The sequence below is a fragment of the Hypanus sabinus genome, chromosome 27, assembly GCF_030144855.1.
Source record: "Hypanus sabinus isolate sHypSab1 chromosome 27, sHypSab1.hap1, whole genome shotgun sequence".
NCBI classification, from domain to species: Eukaryota; Metazoa; Chordata; class Chondrichthyes; order Myliobatiformes; family Dasyatidae; genus Hypanus; species Hypanus sabinus.
The window spans coordinates 8304021-8317011 of record NC_082732.1 but is presented as its reverse complement, the minus strand read 5'-3'; the positions used below and the strand labels follow the sequence as shown (position 1 = coordinate 8317011).

The following is a 12991-nucleotide window of genomic DNA, read 5'->3' as shown; positions in this document are numbered from 1 at the left end:
ACATAACTTCCACTTTTCAGTATGCCACCAATTTTTGCATCATCTGCTAACTTACATGCCTATAACATTCCCATCGAAATCTTTAATGTAGAAGATGACCAGTGCTAACCCCTGTGGCACATCAAGGATCACAGACCTCTAATCTGGGAGAAAATGTCCTCCATTACCACCCTCTGAATCCTGTTACCAAGCCAAGTTTGTATCCATTTTTATTCTAGAATATATTTTTATCACATTTGGGAATATTTTAACTCCATATGCCAAAATCTTTGTGAGATCCATTGGTACTTTTATATCAGTGGAAACAATGACACCATCTTCCATTTGGTTCACATTATCTTTTCCATTTTCCTGTTCAGGGTCTGTCAATGTATATGATGATGCTTGTGATACATTAAAATAAAATTGCAACAACATGTGGTAATGTATTAAGGCTAGCATTTAAGAAATCAATTGTGGGACAGACTCAGTTCCTTTACATTGTTGATATGATGCCCATTCTCTTGAGTGTTGGTACATCAAATGTGCAAGTGTTATGTGAAGCAGGTATGTGAAGCAGGTTTACAGACTGGTGATGTGAATCATGGACAGAAGCCATGGGTATTATAACAACTAATACTGTCTCACAGTTGCAAGGGTGCAAGTTTGATTTTTACATTTGGGTTTTAAATATATGGAGTTTTGGCCAGCTGATCTGATTTCTTTCCACAAGCTCGAGACATGCTAGAAGTCTAATAGACAACATGGTCAGGCAGCATCTGTGGAGGCAACTGTATGGTCAGTGTTTTGGGGCTATTTCCCCTTCCACCATTGACTGTTCATTTCCCTTCATAGATGCCCTTGATCCACCGAGTTCTTCCAATACTTTTCTGGTGCTCTGGATTCCAGTACAGGTTTCCCCCGCAATTCGAAGGTAGAGTGTTCCTATGAAACCGTTTGTAATCCGAAATGTCGGAAAGTGAAGAAGAAATTACCATTACTTTATATGGGAAAAATTTTTGAGCATTCCCTGACCCAAAAAAATAAGCTACCAAATCAAAGCAAGTAACATATAAAACCTAAAATAAGACTAATATATAGTAAAAGCAGGAATGATATGATAAATTTACACCCTATATAAAGTAGAAATATTGTAGGTACAGTGTAGTTTCACTTATTAAATTCGGGAAGGCAGTGAGCCAAAATCAATTTGGAGAAAAAATATCAGCACGTACACGCATATGCACATACACGCATGCGCAAACAACTGCCTGCACAATGCTTCATGCTTAACTGTAGTCCTTCTCGGGGTAAACACACGTATAAAGCGGGAATCTTTTTTTTGTAAAAGCGAAAATCCTCTTTGATTAGCGAAAACAGGTACTAATTTAAGTCTTTCGTAACAGCGAGTTGTGGTAAAGCAAATGTTCCTGTATTTGCAATCCCTTGTGTGTACAGTAAATTCTCTTTAGTGTGACCAGAGAAGTTTAGGAGTTGATGAACAAATAGTATAAAGTAGTTTAGTAGAGGAAAATTGAGAGAGGTGGATTAGAATCAATGAGATTCTTATCTTGGGAATTGGCATGGACTTGTTGAGTGGAATGAATGCTTTCTTTGTCATATGTAAGAAATTATCCCCAGCAAACTCGATTGAAAACAGCATTAATGATATGCATCTGATTGTGAACTTAGCCAAGTACGTAAGGGATTCTCTGATCCATGGCCTCAGCTGGTTACTGTTGAACTCAAGATGAGCACGTTCCATGTTTCACCACTGGGTATGATCGAATGAGTTTTAAGTTGCTATTTTGAGGGAATCTACTGCAGATGTTTATTTTGGAATCTGGATTGATTTCTTTGGCTTCTAATGAACAAATTATTTTGTATTCCCCCAGGTCAATTGCAAGTTATGTTCTCAAACTCCTCTCAAGGAACTCAAAAATAATTCAGGGTGATATATTTGAATCTTGATGTCACACAATGGTGTGTTGCCTGTTGCCTGTTCCAGTGGTTTGGCTGTGTGTTGATGTATCATAGCACTTTCTGTAGGAGTGTCTTGACCAATGTTTTTCTCCCAGAATCAGCATAAAATTCTTAATTTTTCTTGCTGTATGAACCCCTTGATCTATATACCCAAATCCAGAATGTTCATACCTGCACTTAAAGTAGTTCCCAGATGGCACTTGAGGTACTTTCTGCTGTGTGTTATGGTAGTGTAGTGGTTTGCACAATGCTTAACAGTACAGGGTTCAATTTCTGCTGTTACCTGTATGTTCTCCCCGTGACCACGTGGATTTCCAGGTGCTCAGTTTTCCTCCTACGGACCAAAGCCCTACCAGTTGGTAGGTTAATTGTACCATGATTATGCCTGGATTAAATTGGGGTTGCTGTGCAAAGCATCTCAAAGGGCTGGAAGGGCCTATTCTGTGCGATATCTCAATAATAACAAAAGTAAACACTGCTGGAGCACAATCCATTTCCTGGGCAGTTTAAAAAAAATTATATACCTAATTTAAAATGATAGTCTTAAAATGGTAATTTTCCATTTAGTCGGCATGTTTTAAATTTTGATTGTGTTCTCTAACTGTCATTTTGATCGGGGTTATAAAGTTCAAGTGTTAGGTTCCATTTGTTTGGGTAGGATGATTCACCAATCATGCATTGTTGAAAAATGAAAGTTGCAAGACATTGAATTTTTTTCAGCAAAAATGTGTGTTCCCGAGTGATTAGCAAGCCTGCACAAAAACAGGGTTAACTTGATCATATCTCAGACAGCAAGTAGTCCTGGTCACCATATTATGGGAAGGCTGTGATTACACTTAAGAGGCTGAAAAGTAGACTGGAAAGCTATCATTGTGGAAAAAGGTTAGATAATGCTTACAAACCTGCAAACTTGTTGCTGGAAAGTGGGATTAGACTTAGTTCATTGAGGAGGAACGTAATGGGTGATGCTGAGATACACCCTAGGATGGCTGGAACACATCATTGGTGATGTAACCTGGGGTCGTTTGCAATGTTCAAGCTAAGTTGTGCACAGCCACCTTTTGCTGCAAGCACACAAAGGAATTTAAACTGCGCACAAAATGTTGTCACCCTCTACCTCATTGGTATGTTAAGTATAATTCATGATCATACACAATCACATTTCCTTTTCCAATTTCTGATGCGGACAGTGTTGACAATGTGGAGTTTGCTTTGATTAGTCTGCAGATTTTAGAAGTGGCTTATTTATACTGTTTTTATGAAAGAACTTACTGATTCACTATGTCGAATTTCAAAGAAACCAAAGGTGTGAAGTGCATTTAAAGCAAAATGATTTAATGAAGTAGTAGAAACTGCTACACTAAAAGCTCATGAGGGCAGGGGCATATGAGAAGTATTTATGTACAATATAGAAACTGAGAAGAACTGGAGTGATATTGGGAAACTTGACTTTTTAAAGCATCATTTAGCAAGCAAATCACATGGATGGTGTGCAAAAGCTCCGGTGAGAAAATCCATCATTATCTGCTACAGGCCTGCTGTGAGAGTGCAGATGAAAGAGAGCGAAAATGATCAAAAGGAGATCAAAGTTCTTATTGACAGTACTTTCCTAGTTGTTAAAATGAATATTTCTGTATGTAAGATTCAGTGCACACATGTCACTGGACAAAAAATTGTAGAGCGCAAGATTCTTACATTCACTGGTCATTGCAAATTAGAGGGGAACATTAATCATTGGGTAGTTTTGGTATTTCCACATCGCACTTTCTTGCCCAGGTGACCCAGCCAGGGTTGATCAGGCCCAGGCTTGTCTCCCAGCATCACTGGTCCACGGGTCACACCTCTTTGTCCAGAGTCATCTGGCGGCTCACTCAGTAGCCTGATGGCCCTTTACTTTGCAGCCCCATAATGCCAAGGATAGAGTAAGTTCTGCATTGTGAGCAGCCAGCAAAACCTCTACACCCCATCCCTATAGGCTCGCGTTGTGCCCTCCACCCCATTCTTTGGCATTGCTCTACCAGCTCCTAGTTATTTGGGTTTATATTCAAACACCTCAATCCAGTCTTCACAAGGAACTGTCATTCTACCATGAACAGGTGCTTTGAGGTTTCTGACAGAATGACCACATCAGGCCTCAGGGATGATGATGTGATCAATTCAGGAAACTTTAATTGCTTGCCAATATCAACTTTTAGGGTGGAATAATCACTTCAAACTTTTCTATAATTTTAATTTTGTCATAGTAAAGCCAAGCTCTCAGTTGCTTCAACATTCTCTTTATTAAATGTGCAAAAAAAGAAAGAGCAGTATTCTGTTTCTGTAGGACCTTTCAAGTCCTTGCGTTATCCCAATTTATAATGCATAGCCATATAAATTATGAAAATTCAACTGTCAATTTGCACATAATGAAGCTCTGTGGTAGATTTTCGATTGGTTCCGAGGTTTTGTTAGAGCTGAACAATCAATAACATTTGGGTGTGATACTGGGAGAACTTCCTTATGATGGTAAAGGTGTCATGAGATTTTATTTGTCTGCTTATTGACATAAGACAATAAGACATGGGAGCAGAATTAAGCAATTTGGCCCATCAAGTTTCTTCTGTCATTAGATCACGACTAATTTATTTTCCCTCTCAACCCCAAGAACCCATCAAACTCTGTTTAAATTTATGCAATGACTTTGCCTTCACAGCTATCTGTGGCAATAAATTCTGCTGATTCATCTCCCTCTGGCCAGAGAAATGCCTCTAATCTCTGTTGTAAAGGGATGTCCTCTAATCTGAGGCTAAGCCCTCTTGTCACAGACTTTCCCATTATTGGAAACATGAAACCTCCTGGACTCTCCAATGCTAGCACATATTTTCTTAGATATTGGGCACAAAACTGCTCCCAATACGCCAAATGTGTTCTGATCAATGCCTTTTAACGTCTCTATATTATATTCTTGGTTTTATATTCTGCTCCTCTCAAAATGAATGCTAAAATTGCATTTGCCTTCTTTACTACTGACTCAACTTTCAAGTTAACCTCTAGGGAATCCTGCATTTGGACTCCCAAATCCCCTTACACCCCGATATCTGTAATAACTCCCCACTTAGAAAAGAAATTCCGCCTTCATTCCTTCTACCAAGTCGCATGACCATACATCTCCTTGTACTGTATTTCATCAACCCATTCTCCTAATCTAAGTCCAAGTCCTTCTGCAAATTCCCTGCTTCCTCAACAGTGCCACCCCCTCCACTGATCTGCATCATCTGCAAACTTTGCTGCAAATGCTTTGCAGCAAAATAAGTCTTTTGAAGATTCAACCTGCAGTAGTGTAGAAAATACAACAACCAACTTGTGTGCAACAATGACCCATAAAATCAGTGTGATAATATACTATCTTCAGGGATTGAGGGAAAATTATTGGACAAAGTAAAGGGGCGACCTCTCCTACGGTTCTCAGGCACTGTTCAATCCATTACATTTATCTGACTGAATTCTTGAGACCTTAGTTTAATCTAATAGAACATTCTGGGCTTGAGTGCAAATGCAAAACATTCCCAAGGGTCATATGTAATAAGATACTGATATTTTTAATCATAACACAAGTACCATAGTTTTTAAAGTTAAGAATTCATTAAGTTGGTTAAATTTTAAATCTTCACTGCTTTACTAATTAAATCTGATACTTATTATTAAAATAATGCCTTACCTGTTCCCTCAGTGCATATCCCTGTTCCTTCCAGCTTAGCATTGGTAAGTAATGCATTTTTTTAAATCAAGAATTCTAGGCTCCTTTTATTGAAAAGAAGGTTTGCATTTATAACATTCAATCAAAACGAGGGAGCTTGTAAGTACTCAGACACACTGTGTGCTGAGAGCATCTTCGTTTCAGAATATTGGAGTCATCTCTTGATATTCATCAGATTGCTATAGCAACTGTGGGTAGTCGTACGGGCAAGGCACCAACAAACCTCATGTAGACGTACAGCACCAAGTTCCTCAACTATCAGGCTCATGGACCAGAGAGGATAACTAAACTCAACTTCATTCACTTCATCAGTGAAATGTTCCCACAACCTGTGGACTCTCTTTCAAGGACACTTTAGATTTATTGCTGTTTTATTTATTATTTCATTTTTTCTTTTGCTGTCTTTTGCATGTTGGTTGTTCGTCCATCTTGTTGGGTGCACTTTTTCATTGATTCTATTGTGTTTCTTGTATTTACTGTGATTGCCCAAAAGAAAATTAATCTCAGTAGGGGTTGTATGTGGTATTATATACAGTATGAACTTTGATAATTGTTACGTATTCAGGCAACAATAAATATATGAGTTTGGCAAGGGTTTCTTATAACAAACAACACGTTTATTAAACACAGAAAACAAACCCCCCCAAAAGTAAACAAACACTACCGTAACCGGAAACAGCTGCTGAGCGGCTGTTCAAACAGTTCGTAAAGTGATATTCCAAAACAGTTCTTAAAGTGATATTGCCAAAAGTTCGATATGCTCACAGTCCATTTAAAAGGAGAGACTTTACAGGACGATTTAAATTCTCTTTCACGTCGCTTGCTTCGATCCCCGACGTCGAAATTCCCACGAAGAATTTACGAAACAGAACGGCTTAAAGGCACTGACCTTTCCTTCTCCACTACCTTCAATCCTTTCTGGTAAACCCAGGGATTAACACGAAGATAGTCAACGAAATCCTACCAAATAAGGATCAATCAAAGGTCGCCCCCGTTTCACCGTAGAAAGCGATTCTCCTCGATCTTTACTTCCAACCTTGAATCTTCACTCTCCTCTAATTCCCTCGAACTAACAGAATCATAAAGAACCTGTTGGCATTAACCTTTTAAACTTTAGGCATTAAATAAAAACTTCATCCTTCAACTAAACTGCGTCATCACTTCAAACACGCAGTGGCATGAAGTCAACTTGGCAAATCCAGCCACGAACTGCCCCTCCTCACAGGGTGGGGTCTACCTTTTATAACCTGTAAAAAAAAACCCGTCACATGATCTCTACTGGCGGGAAAATGACGTCATTCCACCATCACAAGACCATCACCTCAAGTCCAGTACAGCTTCAACCCCAGTCACATGACAAGGGCACCACTGTCATGTGTCACGAGTATGTAACACCTCCCTCCAAAAAAAAACATTTTTGGTCTGACAAGAACAAAAATTTTTAACAATTGCTTACAAGAAAAACAAAGGTATAAATTTTATAGCATACACAATACACAACACCATCATATAACAGCTTATAAGTCACCATACAGTAGGAGTGTTACAATTGAAAAAAAAATCACTCCAAAAAAAAATTACAGTGTACATTCAACATCGAGATAGACAATCAGCAACCACATTATCTTTACCTTTAATATGTGTTATCACAATATTGTACTCTTGTAACATCAAACTCCAATTTAATAACCTTCTGTTTTTGTTTTTCATCTTACTCAGAAAAACTAACGGATTATGATCAGTGTAAACAATAAGTGGTTTCTGAGTTGTACTAACATATACCTCAAAATATTCCAAAGCTAAAACAAGAGATAACAATTCTTTCTCTATTGTCGAATAATTTCTTTGATGCTTATTAAATTTCTTAGAAAAGTAAGCTACTGGATGATCAACCTCATCACCCTCATTCCTTTGCATTAATACTGCTCCTGCAGCCTCATCACTAGCATCCACAGCCAATGAAAAAGGTTTTCCAAAGTCAGGTGCCTTAAGCACAGGTTGTTGACATATCATTGTTTTCAATTTTTCAAATGCTTCTTGACAAGGCACCGTCCATACAAACTTCTCATTCTTCCACAGAAGGTTAGTTAATGGAAGGGCAACATTAGCAAAATTCTTACAAAATTTCCGATAATATCCTACCATTCCCAAAAACCTTCTGAGAGTTTTTTTCCCCGTTGGAGTGGGAATCTCTAAAATTGCCTGAACTTTTGCCTGAACAGGAGCTACCTTACCTTGACCCACAACATAACCAAGGTAAGTCACAGTGGCATGTCCAAATTCACTCTTAGCTAAATTAATAGTTAAGTTAGCTTTTGAAAGCCTTTCAAACAATTTCTCCATCGCAATAATGTGTGCTTCCCAAGTATCATTTCCTGTCACTAAATCATCAATATAAGCATCAGTATCTTTCAATCCCTGAATCACAAAGTTAATCATCCTCTGGAAAGTACCTGGGGCATTCTTCATCCCAAATGGAAGAACATTATACTCATATAACCCAGATGGAGTTACAAATGCAGAAATCTCTCTACCTCTGTCCGTTAATGGAACACACCAATACCCTTTCAATAAATCAATCTTTGTAAGGAACTTTGCCTTTCCAACTTTATCTACACAATCATCTACTCTAGGAATTGGATATGCATCTGTTTTCGTTACAGCATTCACCTTCCTATAATCCGTACAAAACCTAATACTACCATCTGGCTTTGGCACCATAACACATGGCGAACTCCAATTCGAGTTAGAATGTCTAATGATATTATTCTCTAACATATATTCAATTTCTTTCTCAGCAAGTTCACATTTTTCCATGTTCATACTATATGGATGTTGTTTAATAGGTTTGGCATCCCCAACATCTACATCATGTGAAGCTATAGAAGTCCTTCTCGGAACATCTGGAAACAACTCCCTATATTTAAAAAATCAACTCCTTCATCTGTTGTCTCTGCTCTAACTGTAAATGTGCTAATTTTTCATCAATATTTTCCAGAATGGTTGAATTTGGTAACCTAACAGAAACAATGTTGGATTTAGAATGAAAGTCAGATGAATCATCTATCATGTTCCTAGTTAAATCAAACTCATTCTCACTAACCACAACAGTCACAGCATCAGATTGTTTCTCAAAATATGGTTTCAACATATTTATATGGCAAAGTTGTGTTGACCTTCTACGATCTGGAGTTTTTACCACGTAATCCACATCATTAATTTTAGACACAATTTCATAAGGACCATGAAATCTAGCTTGTAAAGGATTTGTCTGCACTGGGAAAAGAACCAACACCTTATCTCCAGGCTTAAACATCCTCATCCTAGCATCTTTATCATACCAAGTCTTCATTTTCTCCTGAGCCAACTTTAAATTTTCCTTAGCTAAACTACAAGCTTTATGTAACCTGTCCTTAAATTTCAACACATAGTCCAACAAATTAGTATGTACTTCCTTATTAATCCACTGTTCTTTCAACAAAGCTAAAGGTCCTCTAACTCTATGCCCAAACACAAGTTCAAATGGACTAAAACCTAAAGATTCCTGTACCGATTCCCTTACTGCAAATAAAAGTAAGTTTATACCCTCATTCCAGTCACTTTCATTTTCCACACAAAATGTCCTAATCATATTCTTGAGGGTAGAATGAAACCTCTCCAAGGCACCCTGCGATTCTGGATGGTATGCAGACGAAGTGATTTGCTTAGCTCCCAATTTATAAACTATCTGTTGAAACAATCCAGACATAAAATTACTGCCTTGATCAGTTTGTATCTCCTTATGTAATCCAAAATAAGTAAAAAAATTTATAAGGGCCTTTGTCACAGTCTTAGCTTTTATATTCCTAAGTGGTACTGCCTCTGGAAACCTAGAAGAAGTACACATGATAGTCAACAAATACTGATAACCAGTTTTTGTCTTTGGTAATGGACCAACACAATCTACAATAACTTTAGAAAATGGTTCACCAAATGCTGGGATAGGTTGTAATGGAGCTACTGGTGTAACCTGATTTGGTTTACCCACAATTTGACAAATATGGCACGTTTTACAAAACATCGCCACATCTTTTCTTAGACCAGGCCAGTAAAAATGTTTTAAAATCTTGTCCACAGTTTTCCTTACCCCTTGATGTCCACCTAAAGGCACACTATGAGCTAAAGTCAAAATCTCATTTCGATAAGCTTTTGGAACAACTACCTGGTAAACAACATTCCAATCCTCACTTGCAGGAATTGTAGGCGATCTCCACTTCCTCATCAACACTCCTTTTTCCAAGTAATATCCTACTGGCACCTTATCAATTTCACTATCTACTAAAACCTGCTCTTTTAATTTTATAATCTCAGAATCTCTATTCTGCTCTGCTATCATCTCCTTCCTAGACAAAGATAAATCTTTATAGTCAGACTTACTCCCAGAATCTTGTTCAAACAACGAAGATAAGAAAGTCTCTGACACATCCTCAAAACTCGAATCCTGAGTTGAACAGTCCTGAATAACAACCTCATTCTGCGCATCAATCTTTTTAGCCATAGCTCTAGTCACAACACAGGAAGAATCTGTGTTAGAATTCAACTCTGGTTCCTCTGACTCCATTGTCAAATGCACTTCAGGAAAAACTTGTCCACCTGCCAAGTCATTACCTAACAATAAAGAAATACCCTTCACAGGTAAGCTATGCTGTAATCCTACTTTAACAAATCCTGTAACTAACCCTGACTTTAAATTTACTTTATGTAAATGTACAGGCATAAAATCACTTCCAACACCTCTTATGTAATTTACCTCACCAGTATCAGACTCTTCATTAAACTTCAACACACTGTCTAACATCAATGACTGAGAAGCACCAGTATCCCTAAGGATTTTTATTGGCACCAGAGTAGATCCTTCCTTCAAGGATACAAACCCTTCAGTTACAAAATGATCATATCCCTTTCTAACTTGGTCAGACTCTAACAAAGCCTCATTTGTTTTTATCAACAACCTGTAACTTTACAGGTTCTTCAGTATGTTGCACACAAGCATCTGGAACTGCTTCCTTCTCTTTCTTTTTCAATTTGAAACAGTTAGCTATTACATGGCCAGGCTTCTTACAATAGTTACAAGTAAGACCAAACTGTCTTTCCTTCACAGGCTTTCCTTTCTCATTAACTTTCTCATTAACCTCCGATTTAATTTCAAATTTATCTGGAGTCTCCGTGTTATTTTTCCTCTTAAAAATTCTGCCCTGAGGAAATTTGTTCTTATGGATCAAAACATACTCATCAGCTAATCTAGCACAGTCCTGCAATTTATCAGTATCCTTCTCATTTAAGTAGGTCCTTACTTCAACAGGAATGCTTCTTTTAAATTCCTCCATTAAAATCAGCTCTCTCAATGTATCATAGTCCCCATTTACATTTTTAGAAGAAACCCATCTCTCAAAACACATAGCTTTATCATAGGCAAATTCCACATAAGTTTTTTCCACAGACTTTTTCAAACTTCTGAATCTTTCCCTATATGCTTCTGGAACTAACTCATATGCGTTTAAAATATGACTCTTTACAACATCATAATCAAGTGCTTGCGCAGCTGTTAAAGCTGTGTAAACTTGTTGTGCTTTGCCTTTAATTACACTCTGTAACAACACTGACCATTTATCTTTCGGCCACTCTGACATCCGAGCAATAGTTTCAAAATGTTGAAAATACCTTTCCACTTCTGTTTCACTAAATGGAGGGACCAATTTAATTTCTTGACTAGCAACAAACGTTTTTTTAGAACCAGAAGACTGATTTCCAAACTTTAATTCCTCCATTGCATATGCAAATTCTCTCTTCTTTTGTTCTGCCTCCAATTTACACCTCTCCAAATCAGCTTTACTTTGTTCCAATTTCATTTGTTCGATTTGCAACTGCATCTCCAGATTACTGATTGGAAACGACTCTAAAATCGATTCATCAAAAACACCCGAATCCACATAGTATGACGCGATTTTCCTCTGTATTACAGCCTTAGAAGTAGTCTGCAAAATACCTTTAAGTCGCAATCTACTAGCTAGCTCAAACACCTCAGTTTTTTTCGCCGTCGCCAACACCTCTGCAGCTGGCGAAGCCAGAAACTCATCAATATTCATTGCTGCCGAATACCACAACAAGCCAAACAAAAGAACCGAGTAATCCCCGTTTCCAAAACACCGATTTAAAAGTTAGCAAGCATTCAAACTCAAAAGTTTCAATCCCGACGCAGCCCCCATATTTAATGTTACGTATTCAGGCAACAATAAATATATGAGTTCGGCAAGGGTTTCTTATAACAAACAACACATTTATTAAACACAGAAAACAAACCCCCCCAAAAGTAAACAAACACTACCGTAACCGGAAACAGCTGCTGAGCGGCTGTTCAAACAGTTCGTAAAGTGATATTCCAAAACAGTTCTTTAAAGTGATATTCCAAAACAGTTCTTAAAGTAATATTGCCAAAAGTTCGATATGCTCACAGTCCATTTAAAAGGAGAGACTTTACAGGACGATTTAAATTCTCTTTCACGTCGCTTGCTTCGATCCCCGACGTCGAAATTCCCACGAAGAATTTACGAAACAGAACGGCTTAAAGGCACTGACCTTTCCTTCTCCACTACCTTCAATCCTTTCTGGTAAACCCAGGGATTAACACGAAGATAGTCAACGAAATCCTACCAAATAAGGATCAATCAAAGGTCGCCCCCGTTTCACCGTAGAAAGCGATTCTCCTCGATCTTTACTTCCAACCTTGAATCTTCACTCTCCTCTAATTCCCTCGAACTAACAGAATCATAAAGAACCTGTTGGCATTAACCTTTTAAACTTTAGGCATTAAATAAAAACTTCATCCTTCAACTAAACTGCGTCATCACTTCAAACACACAGTGGCATGAAGTCAACTTGGCAAATCCAGCCACGAACTGCCCCTCCTCACAGGGTGGGGTCTACCTTTTATAACCTGTAAAAAAAACCCGTCACATGATCTCTACTGGCGGGAAAATGACGTCATTCCACCATCACAAGACCATCACCTCAAGTCCAGTACAGCTTCAACCCCAGTCACATGACAAGGGCACCACTGTCATGTGTCACGAGTATGTAACATAATAAACTTTTGAACCATGCACAGGCGAGAGAGAAGCAAGTCTTGTGAATAGTAACCCTGGTCATAATTAACAGGCTGGGTAGAATAATCCAAACTGTCTGACATGGCCTGATTGACAGTATGTTGCAGTGCCTTGCCCAAAAGGCAATAACTCTACCTGTGCATTATTACTC

At 38.1% G+C, this 12991-nt stretch overlaps 1 protein-coding gene across 4 annotated transcripts in view; it reads left to right on the top strand.

The window, feature by feature from the left end:
- Positions 1–12991, top strand: part of mtor (mechanistic target of rapamycin kinase) — a 342240-nt gene that overhangs the window by 131142 nt on the left and 198107 nt on the right. The window lies entirely within an intron of this gene.